Source organism: Nycticebus coucang, chromosome 3 (assembly GCF_027406575.1).
Source record: "Nycticebus coucang isolate mNycCou1 chromosome 3, mNycCou1.pri, whole genome shotgun sequence".
Lineage (NCBI taxonomy): Eukaryota > Metazoa > Chordata > Mammalia > Primates > Lorisidae > Nycticebus > Nycticebus coucang.
The window spans coordinates 27397377-27420622 of record NC_069782.1 but is presented as its reverse complement, the minus strand read 5'-3'; positions in this window follow the sequence as shown (position 1 = coordinate 27420622).

The window sequence follows — 23246 nt, the reverse complement described above, 5'->3', positions numbered from 1 at the left end:
TTAGATCAGCAGTACAGTATGCTGCTATATTTGTACCCTGATACTTGAATCTCCAGTGGTGTGCCTGGATCTGCACTCATGCCTGTCTCATACAGGTATAAAAATATGCCTCCTTAACCCTTATTTCAAAATGGAAATATAAAGAAAAATACCAACAATATTTCCTTTGAATATTTGTTTTCTTTAAAATCCAGCCTGTATAATTTTAAGCATGTGGAACTCTCAGACATTATTGGCAGAACTACAAAACTATATAATTTCTATAGGGGGAATCTGGCACTAGCTAGCAAAATTATAAGTTCATTTACCTTGAGCCAAAATGCTACTTTTAGGAATCAATCCTGGAAAGAAAGAAATTGTGACAAAAATATTCAATTGTGAATATGCAAAGATATTAATTATGGCAATATTTATAACAGCATAAGGCATATTTCAGTTCAAACATCAGTGGAGGATTGATCTGAATATGTTATAATAATCCACACGGTAGGGTACTATGCAGCTGTGAAAAGAACTGAGTAATATTGTATAAATATTGTTACAGAATAATCCTAGGATATACGGTTAAGTAAAAAACATTAAAAGCAAGGTTACAGATAGTAGTATATAGTATATTCCACTTATGTAAGCAAGGAAGGCAAAACAGAACTATATTATTAATAAATATTAATAAGCATTCATAAAGTAATTTTATTGTTATATTTTTATTAATAGTACTGATATTATTAACTTGAAAATATTTTAGGTACATATGGATAAAGGAAATTATTATGTTACATATCATTAGGAACCAAGAATTTTGGTGCAAGAGGAAAGATATACAAATATAAAATCAAAGAATTAGAATTCCTATAGTCTAAAATTGAAATTGAAATTATTGTTTGATATGTAATTTTCTCTTTAAAATATGTATTTTCTAGCTCTTTCCACTGAAAAGGACTGAACAGCAATCAGTCCTATAGCAATAAGTCCCTCGACCACCTAGGTTATGGTCTCTAAAAACCATTTCCCAGTAAAAGGAACCAAAGCTCCTTTGAGAAATAATTGATTCCAGGGTTGGTGTGGGAAATGTATAAGATGAACTTAAAATATCTTTCATACCTGCAAATAAGGAAAGTATCAAACACTGTTAATGTTGTGTCGGAAGAACTCAGGAGCCAACCTGAAGAAGCTCCATCTGGAAAAAATAAGGCAATGTAAGCCTCATACTGAATGATGACTAAAGTGAGTTTAAAATACCAAAGATATTGAAATCCACAGTGTATGGTGATATTCAAAAGTAAAAATTGTAGCCAGCATGTAAAGTAATTATTTGAAGTTGAGTTAATAAAGGAATTAAATTGAGCATTTACTCTGCCTTTTCTGTATAAACTATTTCCTACTCAAATGCTCAAAAAGAGAAAGTTCTTTATATTTAGGTAATACATTCAGAGAAATGACAAAAATTAGAATATCGCCATTTTTGCATCTCAGTGAAAGAATGGACCTAAACCTTGATTACCAGTGGCTGCTAAGCCCATTAGCTAAAAAAAGGGTTATGGGAAACTTTTATATAGGACAGATCCTGCTTTCAACACTTGAACACACTAATCAAGCTTAACAGAAAAAGAGAAACAGCCAGATATTGATGTGCTTTCCGCTTTGATAAAATAGGAAGGGCATCACTCCATCTGTGAAATAGAGCAAGACTCTGTCTCAAAAAAAATTTTTTTTCTTTTAAAGAATAAGTATAGACTAAGAGAGATTTAAGAGATACATCAACCTAACCAACCTAATGCAATGTACAGGCCTTATTTGAGCTGATTTAAGCAATTAACTATAAAAACACTTAAGAATATCTGAGAAAAAATTTTATCTCTATATATTTGATGATATTAAGGAATTATAATAAAATATGGCATACACCCACACACACCATGGAATACTACTTGGCCATGAAAAATAATGAAAAGTCTTTTGCAGCAACTTGAAGGGAAGTGGAAGCCATTATCTTAAGTAACCTAGGAACAACAACAACAACAAAAACTCTCATGTTCTCACTTATAAGAGGGAGCTACAGAGTGACTTAATGGAAATTAGAGTCTCAGAAGGGGAAGAGGAGGGTGGGGGATGAAAAATTACCTATTGGGTACAATGTACATTGCTAAGGTGACTGGTACACTAAAAGCCTAGAATTCACCACTCTACAATTCATCCATGTAACAAAAAACAATTTATACTCCTGAATCTATTAGAATAAAATACTTAAAAAGGAATTAAGTTAAACTTTTACTAGGTGATATATGAAGTAGCAGTTTGTACTTACATATTTTATTTTTTATTTAGACAGAGTCTCACTCTACTGCCCTTGGCTAGAGTGCCATGGCATTACAGTTCACAGCAACCTCAAATTCCTGGGCTCAAGCTGTCCTCTTGCCTCAGCCTCCCGAGTAACTGGGACTACAGGTGCCCACCACAACACCCAGCTAGGTTTTCTAATTTTAGTAGAGCCAGGGTCTCACTCTTGCTCAGGCTAGTGTCAAACTCCTGAGCTCAAGCGAGTCACCTGCCTCGGCCTCCCAGAGTGCTAGGAGTACAGGCATGAACCTCCATGCCCACCCTATTTATATGTTTTAAAGTAATTATTTGTGGATAAATTAATACCTAGGTACTATCTGGGATTTGCTTTAAATTGTCTGAGAAGCTAGGGAGGAGACTACAGAATATCTACAAATCAGCTGGAGAGATTGTTAAAGCACAGATTCCTGGGCCCTGCCTTAGAGATTCTGATTCAGTGGTGTGAAATAAAATCAGTGCATTTGCATTTCTAACAATCTTCCAAGTAACACTGATGCTGCTGGTCAAGGACCACATTTTAAGTGGCAGAGGTAAGAATGAAAAAAATGGGTTGTTGACAATTGTCAAAGCTGAGTACTGAGGAAACATGGACATCTATACTATACTCTCTAGTATATTTTTAAACAAAATTCATATACCAACACCTGACAACTTTACTATGTCAATGTTGTTTCCAGACATTGACATTTTGCCATATCTATTTTTATCATAAATTAATGTCATTTTATTTATCCTTTATAATATACTTAGGGCGTTATATAGGTATTTTAATTGATGTCTGTAAGCAGATTATATTACATATGTATTTCATTTGAGGATAGCAAAAGAGCGATCAAAATATTATAACATAGGAATGTTGAGTTTGGTAAGGGTGGAAACCGCTAACTTAAGACAACTGCAGAGACAGAAAGGCCATGGAAAAAGTAAGCCCTGGTGGCTGAAGGGAGGCTGCAGTGGGATCAGAGCAGAGACCTCACCAGACTTGCCAGGATCTCCACTTTCCTAAAGGAGAGGCATGACTAAGAAGAAGTATTCTTGAGTTCTGCTAGGACATTTTCTTATTCACTATTTGGGATTTCCTGAGTATTCAGGATGGAAAAATGATTCTGAAAACACATTCGTTTTTCTCTACCCAGCAGCAGGCCGGTTATTAGCACTCTGGAACTTGCCAGAGAGCTCCATTATCAATCGATAACTGTCCGGTACCAGACAAGAACATCGCTGAGACCTGTCTGAGAACCATTGCCTAAGGCTGCAGCTGCACTTTGGAATCATCAAGAGAGCTTTAAAAAATACTGTCACTGTGGGTCATATCCTCCGAGATTCTGACTTAATTGATAAAGAAAAGGTAAACATTGGAGATTATAAGCTCCCCAGGTGATTCTAGTCTGCAACCAAGCCCAAGAACCATGGCTTTGAGGCTGAACTAGTGGTTCTCAAATTCAGATGGAACCAGAATCTCCTGGAAGGTTGTAAAACACAGACCACTAGTCCTTGCCCCCAGAGTTTCCAATTTCATAGGTCTAGAGTGGGACCCAACAATTTAATATTATTATTCTATTTATTTATTTATTTATTGCCGGGGCTGGGTTTGAACCCGCCACCTCTGGCATGTGGGGCCAGTGCCCTATTCCTTTGAGCCATAGGCACTGCCCCAAGTTATTATTCTTAACAAGTCCCTACCTCGGTGATGCTGCTGCTGCCACTCTGGAGACCACACTTTGAGGACATAAAATACTTCTGCTGGACACCCTATGTACAATGGTTGTCGCAAGAAAAAGCACTTGTGTATTTATTTGTTGTTCAACTAGGCATTCTCTTTATAGAACACCCTTTTCACTTCAAAGAACGACTGGCAGAGACAGAAATAACTACTGGCAAACAGTAGTTATTCAGAGTTGTGTATTTGAGAGACATTTCCTCAAAAATAAAGTCAGTCAGTCACTTCAAGGAAAACAACGGACAACATTTGTTGCCAGTGACAAAATCTGAGCTTTCAAGTGAAAATGGAAAATTTTGAAAACTTGTAACCCATGAGCTTGACGACACAGCAACATTTAAAGACTTTTGTGATAAGATTGGTAGTGAGAGCAATGAATGGGATTTTCTGATATTGTATAATGCAATGTGTCAACATTTGGAGGACCTGCAAAACTCGGCAAACCACTATTTTCCAAATGAATGTAATGCTACAACGTCACACATGGGTGACAAAGCCATTCCAAGGGCAACATACACAAATCGATTTTAATGTAGCAAAGAACTATGATTTGCAAACCCACATTGCAACTAACCTTTAAAAAACAGGCACTTGTGGGAATTGTGGTGTAGTACAAAGAATATGCACAGTTATCTGAAAAGGCCATTAAAATACTCCTCTCTTCCTCCAAGTACTTACCTGTGTAGGGCCAAATTTTCTTCATGTATTTTAACCAAACAACATACCACAGAATGAGTGCTGAATTAAATATGAGAATCTAGTTTTCTTCTATTATACCAAACATTAAAGAGATTTAGGGGAAAAAAGTGTCATTCTTCTCACTAATTTTTTTTTTGCAAATAGTTTTTATAAAATTGTTTAAGCTAATACGTAGTCAATGCATTATTGCTATTTTAAAGTGAATTAACATTTTCTTAATTCTTAGTTTTAATTTCCAATAAAAAAATTACTAGAGATAGGTGATATAAATAGAAGCTCATTGAGGTCCTTGATAATTTTTAAATAATAAAAGAATTGTGAGACCAAAAGGGCTGAGAACTGCTGCTCTATCTAACGTTCCAATATTGTTCTAGTTCCGGACTTCGGTGGTGGCTACAAGGATGTTAGTTTTACAGTTATTTATTAAAATTTAGATACACATTTTATGTACTTTTGTGAATGCTGGGTTTCGCAATGTTTTTCCAAAACTGCAATTAAAATCCTAGCACTCCAGGAGGCTAAGGCGGGTGGATTGCTTGAGCTTAGGAGTTTGAGACCAGCCTGAGCAGAAGCAAGATCCCATCTCTACTAAAAATAGAAAAAAATGGCTGGGCATTGTGGCAGACACCCGTAGTTCCAGCTACTTCAGGAGGCTTAGGCTAGAGGATCTCTTGAGCTCAAGAGTTTGAGGTTACTGTGAGCTATGATGATGCCATAGCACTCAACCCAGGGCAAAAGAAAGAGACTCTGTCTCCAAACACACACACACACACACACACACACACACACACACACACTGTGAGGTAATTAAGGAAATTGCCTCTCGGTGTAGTAGAAAGAGCAGGATTTTGGAAATAAAAGATTTATGAGACACAGATGTTGGCTACCAATTAAGAAAGGTTTTCTGAGCTGGTCATGTGTCTGCAGAACCAGCAATTTGAGAGGCTGAGGCAGAGATCACTTGAGGTCAGGAATTTGATCTATAGTGAGCAAAAATCATGCCACTGATTTTTCTAACCTGGGAGACAAGCAAGACCTCCTCTTGAAAAAATAAAAATTGAAAAAGAAAGGTTCTCTGCATTTGAAAAAAAAATTCATGTTTCAAGTTCTCTATCTGTGTTAACCTATTGTGTGGTATGGGGGCAATAGTTGTAATACCACCTTCTTCAAAGCATGAAAATGCTTTATAAACTGTAAAATAGTATGCAAATGTTGACCACTATTAGTATTGTAGGGTAGCAACATATATATCAGTTTAAAAGTTTCTCTCTCCCAATGAACCTGCTTATAACCTTTAGGTAGACTTCAGAAAATTCCTTAAACCATGGTTTCTCTTCTATTTTTTTCTTTCAAAACACTTGGAGTTAAATGTGTTGCACAGTGTTGATAACATTGTTACACTATTACACATTACCTTTCTCCTCCAAATAGTATTCAATCTCTCATTTTCTTTAAACTGCCTCAACTCTTTAAGGGTCTTAATATTTGCTACCTCAAATATTTTGTAGAAATAGAAGAGGGTAGATTATACATAAATAATACAGAACACGGATGGGATGGGAGAAAACGTGGCCCCCGTGTGTCTTCTTTCTAAAGGTCGGGAGACAACATTTGTGGCAACCTCCTTTCCCTCTTTCTGCAGCACATCACCCTCAGATAAATAAATAAAGCAGAGGACTTTCATTTCCAGCCAGTTGTCATAGCAACTTTTGACTATCCAGTGAAGAAGGAATTCTCATATCCTAAGCCTTGAGTCCAGAAGAGCTAAAAAGACACAAAAACTAAAAAGAAGTTTAACAAATGATCTGCGAGATGTGAAAAAATTGAATATCCATTATTCAGAACTTTTCTAGTAAACATACATGCCTTTTCCCCTGACGTATTTATATTTCCCCTTATAGATTTCAGAACTCAATAGTAATAGACAAATAATAACGCCACCGTTTATCACTTATTACATGCCAGACACATGGAACATTATACACATTATGTTTTTTAACACAACAACACTGTAAGTGTGGTACTATTTTTGTCCCTACTTTACAGATGAGGAGCTTGTGTTTAGAGTGATGAAGCAATTTACTCAGAGTCACAGAATAAGCGCTCATCCTCTCAGTCTTCAACACAGTTGACGCCGTCTTAAAACACTATCGGCGTTTCTGAATTTCTTCCCGCTTTCCTGACCAAACACCTGGCCAGCTCCTTTGGTTCTGTCTGATCTGTAGACATTAGAATCCCTGGACTTGCACTTTTCTCCATCCAGACCACACCTTCATTTCCTATGACTTGAAATGCTTTCTACATGTTGATAATTCCCAAATGTATATCTCCTGCTCATACACTCACATTTCAGATTCACGTAGGCACCTGTTTGCTTGACACTTAGAGAGCTAACAGGTATTTCAAAGGTAATAAATCTAAAACAGTTCCTGTCCTTCTGTCTTCCCTGTCTCAGGCAATGTCAGCACTAGTCTAACCCAGAAAGTTAAGCCAAAATCCCTTAACAGTTATCCTTGATTTCTCTCTTTCCCTCAGTCCCCACTGCTAATGTATAACAAGTCATTTCAGATGTATCCGTAAAAATCTAACATCTACTTTTCACCACCATTGCTACCATTTTAATGAAGATCACCATCTTTTCCTAGCCTCCTGTCTTAGTCTGTTTTGTGCTGCTATAACAGAATACCACACACTGGGTAATTTGTCATGAAAAGAAAGTTAATGGCTCACAGTTCTGGAGGCTGACAAGTCCAAGATCAAGAAGCCAGCATATGGTGAGGGCTTTCTTGTTGTGTTATCCCACAACGGACAAGCAAAGAGAGGGCAAGGGAGAGAGGAAAAGGGACAAGGAGCAGTGGCTCACGTCTATAAGCCTAGCACTTTGGGAGGCTGAGGCCTGACTGCTTGAATTCAGGAGTTTCAGACCAGCCTAAGGAAGAGTGAGACCTTAGCTCTATTAAAAATAGAACAATTAGCCAGGCATGTGGCAGTTGCCTATAGTGTCAGTTACTCAGGAGGCTGAGGCAGGAGGATCACGTGAACCCAGGAGTCTGAGGTTGCTGTGAGTTAGGGTGACATGCTCTAGCCTGGGCAACAGAGAGAGACTCTGTCTCAAAAGAGAGAGAGAGAGAGAGAGTGTGTGTAAAAGGATGCCAAATCCCCCCTTTTATAATGAACCCATTAATCCATCCTCTCCACCCTCTAGGCCTAACCACCTCTCAATAGGCCCCACTTCTCAACACTGTTACATTCAGGGTTTAATTTCCAATATATGGTTTTTGAGGGACATGTTTAAACCACAGCCACTGTAGCCAGGTGCAGTGGCTTATGCCTGCAATCTCAGCATCTTGGGAAGGTGAGGTGGGAGGATCTCTTTAGGCCAGGAGTTTGAGATCAGCCTGGGCAACATGGTGAGACCTCCACCTCTACCTAAATAAATAAATTATATTAACTAAAAAGGGGGTGGGGTGGGGAACCATAACAACTCCTAACCAGGAACTTCTAACCCAGCTACCTATTTCCAATCTCAGAAGAACAGCCATAATGAGCCTTTAAAACAATAAATCAGATCATGCTAGCTTTAAAACCTTCAGTGGCTTCCTATTAGAAAATGATTTGAACTTCTCACTGTAGCCTGAATGGCTTTGCATAGCCTAGTTCCTGCTTCCTGCTCCAGGCTGCTGCAAACTTCCATGGCTCTGTGTTAGCCACTGTGCTCTCCTTTCTTTCCCTCTTTTTTGACTCAGATTTTGTACTATGAACTATCCCAGACTTCTCTCAGCTCATCTTCCCAGCTGGCCCTTTTCCTTATTTTTTTTTTATTATTCTTAAAATTTATTTACTTTTGTAAAGATGGAATCTCACTCTGTCACCCAGGCTAGTGTGCAGTGGTCATTCAGCCTCCTGGGCTTAAGTAATCTTCTTGCCTCAGCCTCTCAAGTAGTTGAGACTACAGGTGCCCATCACCATGGCTGGCTAATTTTTTTGATTTTTATTTTATGGAGATGGAGTCTCACTGTACTGCCCACAGTGGTAGCTCTTTTTTGTCTTCATGTTCCAGCTCAAATATTATTTTCTTAGATAATACCTTATCTAAACTTGCCTCTTGTTGGGGTTTTCAGTCCAACCACATCATTTTTATTTTCTTTTTAAATTTGTGTTTGCTTATTTATTTATGTAGAGACAAGGTCTTACTAAATTGCCCAGGCTACACTCCTGGTCCCAAGCAATCCTTCTGCCTCAGCTCCCCAAATTACTGGGACTAACATATTTTAATTTTCTTAGTTGTACTAGACCAGTGTCAGAAATCATTGCTATTTCCCCCTTATTCTCCCACTAGAATAAGCTCCATGGGGTCAGAGAAACTGTCTTTTTCATTTAGGAAATGCTCAACAAATACTCACTGAAGGAGGGAAGGAAGAAGAAAGTTAAAAATTCGATGCCAAAATCACATTCCAATTTTTACTCCAAAATTACATTAAAATGTTTCAGGCAAACAAGGCCCAATGGAGAGAAAGAAACACCGGAACATCCATGTGTAAAGAGGAAGGGCTTTATTTCAGCCAGCAGAGCCATGGCATTTGGACTAGAGTCTAAAAATGGCCGAGCTCCCCGACTGGCTCTGTCCTTTCCCTTTTATCTCCAGCCCAGGGTTCCTTATCCACAGGTATCCTTCTCATTGGTCAGTTTTAATCAAGCTAGAGAAAGTGGTCTCGGGCTTTTATGAAAGCAGAAGCAATCGTTATTTTCAAGGTCTCAGGAAGTTAAGTTTCTACAGATTCCTAAGAGCTGGGTCACCATGGGAAGGACTTTGCAGGAGTGTCCTAGGGGCTCCTGTGAGAAAGCTTTTGTTCTTTCAGACCTTACTTTTCCCAGGTATCCTCTCTCATAACTAATTTCTTATTGATAGGGTTTAGGAAATAATACCCCAAAACATGCCACCTTGGGAAAAACCTCACTTTTACCTTCCCCTCAACCTTCTCCCATGAAGCAGGTCACAACACCTTCACTCCAGAGGTGTCCACCCTGTTCCCAGAGGAATGGAACATTCATATCCATGAAGATGCTGAGACCGAGAAGAATCTGAACAAGCAGGCCTTTCTTCTAGTTTGTTCCCACTAGGCCATACCCTCTTGTCCAATCACACTCGGGAACTGTTGACTCTTCATTAAACCTAAGCATAAAAATACACAGGCATCCCTTTTTCTTTGGGTCTTCACTGGAAAGTTTCCATGTCATGTAAAACATATAGTAAATAAATTTGTATATTTTTCTCTTATTAATTTGTCTTTTGTTATGGGAGCCACAGTCATGAACCTGGCAATGGGTAAGAAAAGATTCCTTCTCGCCTACACTGTTTTTAGCCTTTCAAAATGATTTCCAGTTATGTTATTTTGTTCTAACTTTAGACTGATGCTCGAATCCCTCAAAACACTGAGTGTGAGATGGTGGTGAAAGGAGATAGGCTGCGAAAGAATGAAATCTGGAGGGCTCTTGAACAATTGCAAACTCTTTTAGCTTTGGGGGAAGGAAGGCGAAAGAGAACACTAGACCATGGTTTTTACTCTGTAATAATGAGGGTCAAATTCCTTGAAAGAAAAACTCAACATATTTTCCATCTCATCCTTCCTCTCCAAACTCCCAAGTTCACCTGCTCCCCATTGAAAAATTTCAAGGATCCCTATATAACTAACTACCTGACCCTTTGAGTTGTTTCCCAGAAATGGTGGGTTTTCTACAAGACAAAGGAGCTGATGATTCTGAAGGCCCCTGGCAGTCTTCCTGAAGACTCATCATCCCCCACGACCTGCCCCTTGTGTATAGGTAGCCCCTTGTTAGTTACACCATGACCTGCAGAAGCCAGTGATCTCCCTTAGTCAGAGAGACAGATTCCAGGCAGCTTCTCCCATTCTGGCAAGACGTCTGTCCTATCAGACATTGCTTTCTTCCTTGGCAATCTTCATCACCTCAACAATCAGATTTTTGTGTGACAGAGCAACTAGACCCAGACCAAAACCTCCTGGAAGTTTTAACAACACTGAGGTGCTTAGGTAGTTTTTTTAAGCAAAGACCATGATGCCAAAATATTAACACTGGGGTTTGAATTGACAACCATACTAGTCCGTTGCTTCTCATCCTCACTCTTTTGCTATTGGCAATAAAATGGTATCTACACAACCTACGAGGAAAGAAGACAAAAGGCTGGCATAGGATAACACCTGAGCATTAAGACCAAAAGAGCAGCCCAAATAAATTAATGGATGTTTCTCACAGCTGATGCCTCCACGCTAACTTGAAACTGGGTGTGAAGTCCGGTCAGTTCCTAGGGACGGAGCAGGAAAGATGATGCAAGGATATTTTTCTAAGGGGAATACAGTTCTAATTTACACAAGTTTCCAAAGCGTTTGAATCTCAAATATCTCATTTTACTTCTGGCACCAATAGGAAGCATGCCAAAGCCTGGGAGAAATAAATTGTTATAATTTGCATGTTAGTTGGCTTTCAGTAGGCTTGGCTCCTGAGCCTTTTAAATGTCAAGGATTTTAGCATGAAAACACTTGGCTTTCAACACTTCAGAAACTCGCAAAGCTAATGTTTTTGTTTTGTATTTTAAAATTTTTTGGCTAACTGCTTTCATTTTTGAAACACTTAAATTCCTAATAAGTAAAAAACATGCAGTGGGGCTTGGAGAGTTTGGGCCAGAATGATAGACTGAAAATTAATTTCACTCTCAATTTTCATGTTGACTGGTTGTGACCTTGCAAAGATCGTTTATCTTCCTGTGGTTTTAGTGTTTTTCATTAAAAAAATAAAAAATATATGGATATTGGTTTGTGATCACTGGAGAAAATGGACAGGCTCTGTGTGGTTATTTGTAGATGTGCTCCAATCCAATCCAATTATGTAAATGCTATTTTTAAACATCTTTCTAATTCTGTTTCATATGACTTCTAAGTTTCATACAGTGAAAACAAAATTTAATTTGATAGTCTGTCAAAATCTAATATTATATCTGTAGTTTCCTTTCAATTGGAGTGAAAGAGCCTTAGTAAAATTGAAATAATAAAATCTCCAGAGTTAATTTTGTCTTTTCTTCTGCACAGAACCATCCCTATGTACTCTGACGACTTTTCATTACTTGATGCTCCATTTTCATGCTTCTGACCCAAGATTCACAAATATCACAATTTTTATGAAAGGGTATTTAATATAAGAATATATACACCACAAAAAATTAAAACTATACAATTTTTCTAGTGAATAAAGATGTAATCTAAAATTAGATAACTTTTTCCCCTTGTCATTTGGCCAATGTTAAGTTTAAAATTGGTAAATATTTAAAATGAAAGTTTTTGATATTGTCTAAGGTAAACCTGTAGTCCCGGGAGTTTGGAGTCTGAGGCAGGAGGATTGCTTGAGGCTGGAGGATTGCTTGAGGCCGGGAGTTAGAAACCAGTCTGGGCAACATAGCAAGACCTCATTCCTAAAACAATTTTTTTTTAATTAGCCAGGTATAGTGGTGTGGACTTGTAGTCCCAGCTACTCAGGAGGCTGAGGTGGGAGGATCTCTTGAATCCAAAAGTTTGAGATTCAAGAGATCCTCCTGTCTCTTAAAAGAGAAAAACAATTTTTCATATAATGCTAGTGGGAGTAAACATCGGTAAGATCTTTGTGTAGAGAAATTTAGCAAAACCTATTATAAGTCTAAAACTTTTACTTTGAACAGCATGAAAGTGCACAAAGATACAGACACAGTATCAAGTGTCAATAAGAATATAAAGTCACTGGAACACATACATTATGAGTGGTAACAGCAGTGGCACACACTTTGGAACACAATTGGTGTTACCTGTTAAGGTTTAGAATGTGCATGTCTTATGAGTCAGCAGTTCCATTCCTGGGCGTATATTCAAGAGAAACTCTTGCACGTGCGTTTGTCTATATCCATACTGTAAGACCAAGAAACAGAAAAAAGTGATCCCAAGTGTCAATCAACAGTATAATAGATAAACAATGAAAACAGCTACACACAAGGACACGAATGATCTCAGCAACACCGTGTTGTGAGGAAAAAGGAAGTTGCAGAATAATATATACAGTATGATTCTGAGGAGTACTGGAATATGCCATCCCAAAATATGCCTCTTCACCACATGAATTATTTTGAGTTAAAGGCAAACAGATAAAGCTCTTCACCTCCCCCTTAAAATACAGTAGAAAATGCCCCTTTGTAAAGGAAATTTACTTTCTATCAAAGGTGTCCCCTTACTGGGAAGCGAGGTACTCACAGATACAACTCTTACCACCGGAAAGACTCTTACCTGCAAAATGAGAGGTTTCCAAATATTTCCTCCCTCCCCTTCCCACCCCTTGCCTCCTCCACCCAGAATCTTCAAACCCTGCTTCCTTTGCTAAGCCTAGATGGTATATAAGCCTCAACCATGTAGCCACCTCCTTGAGTCTCATTTCTCAGTGAATAGGAATGTGTGTTCTTATGCACCTCTGTGCATAAGAATGTAATCAAAACTTTGTTTTCTCAGCTCCGTGCCCACAGTTCAGTGAGCAAGGCACAGGCCACATACACCGAGGCTGGCGGGTTCGAGCCTGGCCCGGGCCTGCTAAATAACGACGACAACTGCAACCCAAAAATAGCCAGGCTGATAGCACCTGTAGTCCCAGCTACTCGGGAGGCTGAGGCAAGAGAATTGCTTAAGCCCAAGAATTTGAGGTTGCTGTGAGTTGTGACACCACAGCTCTCTATTGAGGGTGACATAGTGAGACTCTGTCTCAAAAAAAAATAAATAAATCTTTGTTTTCTCTTTTGCTAGTCTGTCTTTTATCAGTTTAACTTGCAGGCTTTGCCTGCTGAGAGGGTAGAGGAAAAATGGTTTTTTTCTTCCCCTACAATTCCATTTGTATAAAGTTCAAAAGCATACAAATCAAATTGGTCCTAGCAATTTCAGAGTCCAAGGAGTGAGGATCACTTGAGGCCAGGAGTTCAGGACCAGCCTTGGCAACATAGTGAGATGCGCCCCCATCCCCATCTCTATAAAAAATAGAAAAATTAGCCAGGCATGGTGGTGTGTGCCTGTAGGCCCAGATACTCAGGAGGTTCAGGCGGGAGGATCTCTTGAGCCCAGGAGTTTGAGGTTGCAATGAGCTATGATGACGTCATTGAACTTCTAGCGCAGGCAACAGAGTTAGACCTTGTCACAAAAAGTTAAAAAAAAAAAAAAAGCCAACTAATTGCTTGGGAAAACAAAGTAGAATCTCCAAGCTGACCACCTCCCTACACTGACCCACTCCTTAAGTTGACTGAATTTTCAGAGACTGGACATGCACCATCAGTATGGTAGGCCTAGCTCCTTATGTTCACCACTTCCATATGGTGACCAGTTTGTTACAGTCCCTTGGGTAGTCATCTTATAGAGGTTCTATTGTGTATGTGACTGTAGGAGCAATGGGACTTCCCTTCCACTCTCTGAAGATTTGAAACTTCAAGCTCTGGAATAAACTGACTACAGACAAGTTAACAGGAGAAAAGGCAACAAATGTGTTCTGTACACATGTGCATGGGTGCCACTTGAAATATGAAACTTTTTTTAAAAAAAGCAACATGAAGGGGCCGTGCTTGTGGCTCAAAGGAGTAGGACGCCGATCCCATATGCTGGAGGTGGTGGGTTCAAACCCAGCCCAGGCCAAAAAAAGCAACATGAAACTTAAAAAAGGATCAAATTGAAGCCTTAATAACACAGAGAAAAGAATAGGGGGTCGGGGAGGTCATGAAGGCTGGTGGTGACAAGCTATGGGAGGGTGTGGGAGAAAACTCTGACATCAAAGGCTGTCTTATTAAGCAGATACTGTTAGCATCTGGGGAAAGTGTGTCTGATTGAGGTGTCAGACCACTGGTCTCTTCTCCTGTGAGTTAATCTTCCCTGGTTGGTGACTGCATTGAACTTTATCTGTTCCTAATCAGATAAGGAACAATCAGCCCTGCAGGCATTTGCTGCTCCCCAGGTAAGTTTTGGGGTTTTCTGAACCCCACATGATAAAACTAATAGCCAGGTAACAATAGACATCAATTCAAGATGGTGCTTACCTCTGAGGGGGAAGGAGCGGGATGGGGTTGGAGAGAGATAGGGGACGTTAAAGGTAATGAAAATGTTTGGAGATTTTTCCTTAAACTTGGTAGTAAATTAAGAGGTGTTTGGTTGTCAATGTGTTTCTTTTTACTTAATAAATATTTTTGTGTTAAGCCAATGTTTAATAATAGCAATTTAAAGAATGTAAATGTAGGGCGGCGCCTGTGGCTCAGTCAGTGGGGCGCCGGCCCCATATACCAAGGGTGGCAGGTTCAAACCGGGCCCCGGCTGAACTGCAAGCAAAAAATAGCCGAGCATTGTGGTGAGCACCTGTAGTCCCAGCTACTCGGGAGGCTGAGGCAAGAGAATCGCTGAAGCCCAGGAGTTGGAGGTTGCTGTGAGCTGTGTGATGCCACGGCATTCTACCGAGGGCTATAAAGTGAGACTCAGTCTCTACCAAAAAAAAAAAAAAGAATGCAAATATATGCAAACAGTTATAGGGCAACATAAATGATCCTATTTATATAAAACTCTATACCTATTATGCGTATAAACAGCAGTGAATCATTGTATCACTTAGAAGTTGAATTTGTCCTGATTTTGCTCTCCTCATTTTACTTTCATATATTGTTTTTTTATGCTTGTAAAGGACATATGTATATTCTTTTTAAAATAAGGATAGCAAAGCTTTTTGTTTTAAGACACAACTATTAGGATGTTCATAATAGTTTTATGCATAAAATATGGTGTAAGAAACACTTAATCTTATGAACAGGGTCTCTGAAAAGCAAAAATCAGCCCCTATTATTCAGAGAGAGTCTCTGAAAAGCAGGGAGCAGCCCTGAAGTAGACAGTTAGAAATTAATAAAACAAAGCATAGAGCCAGAGAAGATTAACACAGAAGTGAACTTGGCGATTCACAATTGCTAGGTATGGAATCAACCCAAGTGCCCATCAACCCATGAATGGATTAATAGACTGTGGTATATATATATAAACCATGGAATACTACTTAGCCATAAAAAAGATGGAGACTTTACATCTTTTGTATTAACCTGGATTGAATTGAAGAACATTCTCTTTAGGAAAGTATTGCAAGATTGGAAAAGCAAGTATCCAATGCATTCACTACTAATATGAAGCCAGTAGACAAAGAAATACAGGCCTATACAAGAGCAAAATTCAATGTAATTCAACTTGGGGTAAGGGGGGAGGAGGGAGGGAGAAGAAGAAAGGAGGGAGGGAAATTGATGTGCTCTGACCTAATGAGCACAAGGGAAGGGCATATGGCACACCCCTGGGTGAGGGGCACAACTACAACAGGGACCTTACCTAATAAATGCAAACATTATAACCTAATAGTTTGTACTCTCATATGAATCTGAAATTAAAAAAGAAAAAAATATGGTGGTGCCCATAGCTCAGTGGGTAAGGTGCCAGTCACATACACCGAGGGTGGTGGGTTCAAACCCAGCCCACACCAGCTAAAACAAAAATGACAACTGCAACAAAAAAAACAGCTGGGTGTTGTGGCAGGTGCCTGTAGTCCCAGCTACTTGGGAGGCTGAGGCAAGAGAATCGCTTAAGCCCAAGAGTTTGAGGTTGCTGTGAGCTGTGATGCCATGGTATTCTACCCAGGGTGACAGCTTGAGACTCTATCTCAAAAAAAAAAGAAAAGTGAAAAAGAAAAAAACAGTGTAGGATACCTGGTGGGCAAAAACAGTTTGCCACTCTAGTCAATGACATGTTAGAAATCTAGGTCTGGCCAATTTATTTGGATTTTGGAGGGCATGTATTCTACACCTGGGAATATTGCTAGCTCCAAAAATCTACCCAAAGAAGGTTGTATTTGAATGGAGGCTTGAACAAAGACAGGCTGTGTCTGAATTGCACAAAGTGATCACTTTCTCTATGCTACCCTATGATCTATACTCAGATTTGACTTTGGAAGTGTCTGCAATACATACTTACACAGATTAGAGCTTTAGACAAAAGTGATGACCACTAGGATTTTGGACCAGAGCCTTTCCACTTGAGAGATAATTCCACATAGGGCAAAACCCTATGGAAATCACTCTAGGAAGGTAAGAGCTGCATTAAAGTAAGACATGTCGATGCCCATCAGATGACCTTCCTTCCAGGATCAGAGGCTGGCTCAAACCCACAAGTGGATGTCCTGGTGCCCTCACTTGAAGTGGCCATTAGGGCCAATGAGATAAGTGGAAATGGGGGAGCAGCCACATTGCAGAGAGGGTCTGAGTCTAGACACTCTCCTCTCCTGCCTTCAGAGGCACAAAGTGCCTAAGTAAACTTACCCTCTTTTCTGGGGATCCAGGGAAAAAGAGGCAAAAGAGGTTACTGGTACAACTATACGATTCCTCCCCATACCACCTCCACTTTCTTTTTTCCTGACTGGTACAATGGTCTTGGGTCTAGTGCTACAAATGTGGGTGCCAGGAGCAAGGATAACCCCTAAGCAAAAAAACTACAACTACATCTTTAAACCTTTACTGCTTAGGGCCTGATGGGTCAAACTGTACTTTCACCTCATCTTACAAATCTAGGATTGACAGTGAATATACCTAACGGTCTAAATAGCCTCCTAGTTCTGCCCCTATGCAGCCCTACCCTGTCTGAATGGGAGTGGGTTGAGGCAGAGGCAGAGGCACTATCTAGATTAGTACTGCGGTCAGCAATGCGAACCCGCACAGGGGCTAGATGTAACATTTCTTCCAAAAGTAGAAAAGTTTGGGTAAAAACCATGATAAATGGTGAGAAGGAGGAATAGTAGCTGAGGGTAATGAGTGAATAGGGGGTTATGCAATGATGGAAATCTAATATTACATTGATGTCTCAAGAGAGGCTCAGAGCAAGAGATCATATTGTTGGTTCAATTATACCAGATGCCTGGAAGGGTGAAGGGTAAGACCACCCCTGCCTTTGGAACCTGACCAAGTTGAACGTTAGTTTGAAAACCCAAGTGGAATCACTCCAAGACACATTTTGGACATATGATTTAATGATGAACTAGACCAATTGTTAAAGACGGAGGATCTTTTGACTTATTTTTCAGGTTGTATCTCGTAGCATACTGTGCTATGATGTAACTTTACATTGTTGGTAAGATGATTGCACAGATCCTGATGGGCAAATGTATTGGGAGATTGAGTTCAAGTCTCATTAGGATATCATGGTGATGGGAAATGACTGGTCTGGGGAAAGACTGGATTTAGTTAACCATCAGCTAAATTTTATGCTAAATAGTTTTCCACAAGTTTGCCAGAGGTACAGATAGTGGTAGATCAAGGCAGCAGTAAGTTATCCGATCAGTACAAAAATATGAAAATGTATGTGATAGCTTTATAGGATGGATTAATATTTCTTTAAATCTTTCCCTGCCCCATGCTGGCTCCTCCAAACATCAAACATACATATACTGAAACTATTATCTGTCATAGAAATGCTACACTAAATATAGAGACTCATACAATTATGACCATTTTTTGTGAGAGAATCTTGGCCAAAGGCCAGGAGACAGCATGTATATTAAAAAATTAACTTTCCCCAAAAAGAGGTCTGGACTTCTCTCTCAGCTCCTGGGAAGTTATCTTTAAGCCCTGGGAATGTCCTGCCCAATGAGTGGCTTTGGGCCACACCAGACAGTCTGCGCTAACAGTGGTTTGTGATATGGGACAACATGGCTGTACTTCCGGAGAGGATGGGGGCCAAAGTCAGCCATGCCGATAGTCAAGTACTGTGACTTGGTCTCTATGACCAGGTCTTGATAAAAACTTTGGACACAAGGCTCAAGTGAAGTTCCCTTGTTCCCTGGCTGGTGATACTATAAGTGTATTGTCACATATTGTTTCTAGAAAATGCATTTACACACATGCTCCTCAACTTATGAAGGGGCTATGGTTTCTACTGATTGTGTATTGCTATCTCACCGTTGGAAAGTCTAAAAATCTTAAGTTGAACCATCGTTATGTTGGGGACCATCTGTATATATATCTCTAATTGGTTCTGTTTCCCTGGAGATCCCTGTCTAATATACTCCCCAAGCCTTAGGCATTCAGAGTCTATACAGCTTCAAGATCTGGCCCTTTTTTCCATTTTACTCCATGCAAATAAAAAAATAAAAATCTGGCCCCAGTTTTCTGCTGCTGGCCCTATCCATCCACACCCCTGTTCTCCAACATGGAACTACTCACAGGTCAAAGCCCACAATGCTCCACCCACCTCCAGACCCAGGCCTTGGCCTCTGTCAAGAACATCCTTCCCATTTCCCCCATTCTTTCCCAGCCCACTGGCCCTTCAGTCTTAGCATAGACATTAGTTCCTCTGGGAAACTTCAAGGAACTAAGGAATCCACCTTTATGGAGTACTGGATTAGAATCAGCACCTTTACTGCGGTTACTTATTTTCCTGTCTGTGTCCATAACTCCCCCACAATGCCTTCCCATTTGTAGTAAAACCATTTTAGGTCAAACTTCAGGGTTCATGCCTATATACTTAGCAGTTTGGGAGGCCAAGGCAGGAAGATTGTTTGAGGCCGGAGTTGAAGATAAGCCTGGGCAATGTAGCAAGACCTTGTCTCTATTTAAAAAAAAAAATTGTTGTTTTTTTTAGCTGGATGTGGTGCTGCACACCTATAGTCCCGGCTACTCAGGAGGTCAAGATCCCTTGAGCTTGGGAGTTTGAGGTTATAGGGAAGTGTTATCTTATAACACCTGGGGGACAGAGCAAGACCCTGTCTCTTAAAAAAAAGAAAAGAAAAGAAAAGAAAAAACTCAAATATTTCTATACAATGGTTTTAAAAGGTTAAAACATTAGGTAAAAAGATGTATATGACTCACACATGAGAATGGGAGGTCTCTCCTCCCCTGCACATTTTCCCATTCACTGAGGCTTTTGCCTCTAGAAGTAGCTATTATAGTCTCTGCTTGTTCCTCTAAAAGAGGCTTTTGCATATTCAAGACTATATATGTATATATGTGTGCATTCATTTTTTTTCTGCAAACATTTCACACAACTGTGCACCATTTCTCCTTTTGTATATGTTAAGGATCCTTCCAGATCAGTCCCTAAGGAGTTACTTCTTCTGTGTGTGTGTGTGTTTGTTAATGAACTACATTTTGTTCACTGTTATATTCCTCATTGCTTCAACACATGGTATGGCTTTAATAACACGGCTGAACAGAATTAAATTAATTCACAGTACAGTTGATAATAATAAGAACTGATGATAGCCAAATGACCAATAAGCTCACAAAACTGTGCTCAATATCATTATTCAGCAGGGATATACAAATTAAAAGCAGTGAGATTTCACTACCCATCCACTAGAATGCCTAAAATAAATAAAATGAAACATCTGGCAATACCAAGTTTTGGAGAAGCAGGGTACAACTGGAACTCTCAGATACTCGTGAGAAGGTAAATCGTTACAGCCACTTGGCAAAACTGATCGTAACTACTAAAGCAGAACGTATGCATAACCCAGCAACTCTACGCCTAGGTAACTAGCCACCAGAAATGTCTCCTTTGTTCCCCAGAAGACATGCAAACAGGCAGTGAAGGGTTAACCTTGCCCAAAGAAAGGTCTAGCTCATGATCAGCTTCTAGGAGGCAACCTCCAAGCCAGTGGTTCTCAACCTTCCCAATGCTGTGACCCTTTAATATAGTTCCTATGAGTCACAACCCAAAGGTTGAGAACCAATGCCTAAGCCCTTGGACTGTCTTGCTTAGTGAGAATATCTTTATTTACCTGGGGGTTTTGACCCACACCAGATAGCCTAGAGCTAGGGCCTTGGGCCAGATGGCATCAGCTTAACCTCTGGAAAAACTGGAGAAAGAATAGCCACATGGTAGTGGCCCAATCTATGTGACCAACCTCCAGTACAATCTCTAGACACCCCATGTGTGTCACACACATTGTTGGGAGAAGTAAATGCCGTCTCCACCGTTCCCCTGGAAACTCACACCTGGAGCTCACTTGGCCTCTACCCCCTATGTCTTTTCCCATTGTTGATTTCAATCTATCCTTTCACTGTAACACACCAGGATTATGAGTAAATTATGATAGCTTTCTGAGTTCTGTGAGTGCTTCTAGCAAATTACTGAAACTGAGGAAGCCTTGGGGACCTGCCAGTGGCAACAAGAATGTTCACAGAAGCATTATTCACAATAGGCAAAACCTAGACGCAACTGCAATAACCATCAACAAATAAATTGTGTAACATACACACAAAGGAATACCCCACAGTAAGAAAACTCACGACAATTACATGCAATGTTGATGAGTCTCTCAAATGTAATATTGACACTCTGGGAGGCCAAGGTGGGTGGATTTCTTGAGCTCACAAGTTTGAGATCAGACTGAGCAAGAGTGAGACTCTGTCTCTAAAACCAGCCAAGTGTTGTGGCAGGTGTCTGCAGTCCCAGCTACTCAGGAGACTGAGGCAAGAGGATCTCTTGAGCCCAAGAGTTTGAGGTTGCTGTGAGCTATGACGCCATAACACTCTACCAGGGGGCAACAAAGTGAGACTTTGTCTCAAAGAAAACAAACAAAACAAAGAAAGAAACAAAAAACGTAAGATTAAGCAAAAGAAGCCATGTAAAGGAGTATACAGTATAATATATGGATTTATTTATATAAGGTTCAAAAACTAATTTTTGGCGCAGAAGTCAGAATAGGGTTACCGTTAGAATGGGGTACTGGCCGGGAGAAGGCCCAGGGGTGTGTGCGGTATACTGGTTAATGTTCTAGTTTCTCATCAGGGTAGTGGTTACACTGGTGCGTTCACTCTGAGAAGTGCACGCTTGACACTTAGAATTTGTATGCTTTCCTGTAATGCACACTATAGCGCAACAAAAGTTTACTCCCTACACACCTATTCTAATGACAAAGAATGAAAGAGAGAGAGGGAGAAGGGGGGCCAGGCAGGGGAGCTGAGTGCTGGCAAGAATGCAGCCGAAGGAGGAATGCAGGGTGCTGCCAGGGCCTTCCAGAACAGTTTGGTGTTTTCTTATAAAGTTAACCATTCTCTTACCGTGTGACCCAGCCATCCCATCCCAAGGAGTTACCCCAGGGAAAGGAAAATTTATATCCACATGGAAGCCTGTATGCAAATGGCAGCTTTATTCAATATCTTCATAAAAACTGGAAGAATGCAAATGGACCTTCAACAGGTGAATGGGTAAACCGATACATCTATGTGAAGGAATAGCACTAACTACTCAGCGCTAAAGAGGACCAAGCAGTTGGCACACACAATAACTTGGATGAAGCTCGTGCATACATTACATGTAAGAAAAGACTCAAAAGACTACACACTGTAGCATCCAATTTATATGAATTTATATTCAATTCATTATATTTATACAGAAAACTTATCTCCACATGAGAATCAGAAAAGCTTCACGGAAATGTGTATCTTTAAGCTGGGCCCAGGATAGGACTAATATCTCGGCAGTTACCCTTTTAAAGAACTAATTTCCAAACCCAGATTCATGGGCAGAAAGTGTCAGAGGTGAGCCTATTGCTGCGTGTAGCACCTCCCACCAAGCCATAAACCAACCAGGATCTAAGAGTCTCTAGGTCCAATTTGTTGCGTCGCACCTTGGGAAAGAGTCACACGGCCTCTGCCGGAGAAACAGCTCCAGCCCAGGACACCTGGGCCTTAGAGAGCAAGATTCCCTGGGTCTCCAGTATTCCTCCACAGTGCCTGTCCTTTGAGAATGGGAAGGAACGACCCATTGATCATGCAAGCTAACACATGGCACTTAGCAGCCCTGGGCTCTGTTCTTATTTCACATTTAAGTAGATAATCAGTCCTACAACAACCCTATGAGGTAGATGGTTTTATAAATAACTTCATTTTACAGATGGGGAGCTGAAGAACAGAGAGTTTAAGGAACTTTCTCAAGGTGCAAAATTAATTGTTGGTGGAACCAGAACTCAAATCTGAGGATAGTGGCTCCAGAGGCAAGTTCCTAAGCACCGTGGCACAGTCCCTCCTGTGCATAGCCGGCTGGGAGAGGTGGCTGGTGCGTCCCAGCTCAATGTCTCTCAAAGTAGAGACTGCGGCTCACTAGTGGCATGGAGTCCATTTAATGGGCTGGGGCCAGTTTGTTTGAATTTATTTATTTATTTATTTATTTTTATTTTGAGACAGAGTCTCACTATGTTGCCCTCAGTAAAGTGCTGTGGCGTCACAGCTCACAGCAACCTCCAACTCTTGGGCTTAAGCAATTCTCTTGCCTCAGCCTCCCAAGTAGCTGGGACTATAGCTGCTATTTTTTTGTTTGTTTGTTTGTTGCAATTGCCATTGTTTTTTAACTGTCTGAGGGGAAGGGGGGGTTTGAACCCGCCACCCTTGGTGTATGTGGCTGGCACCCTCACCACT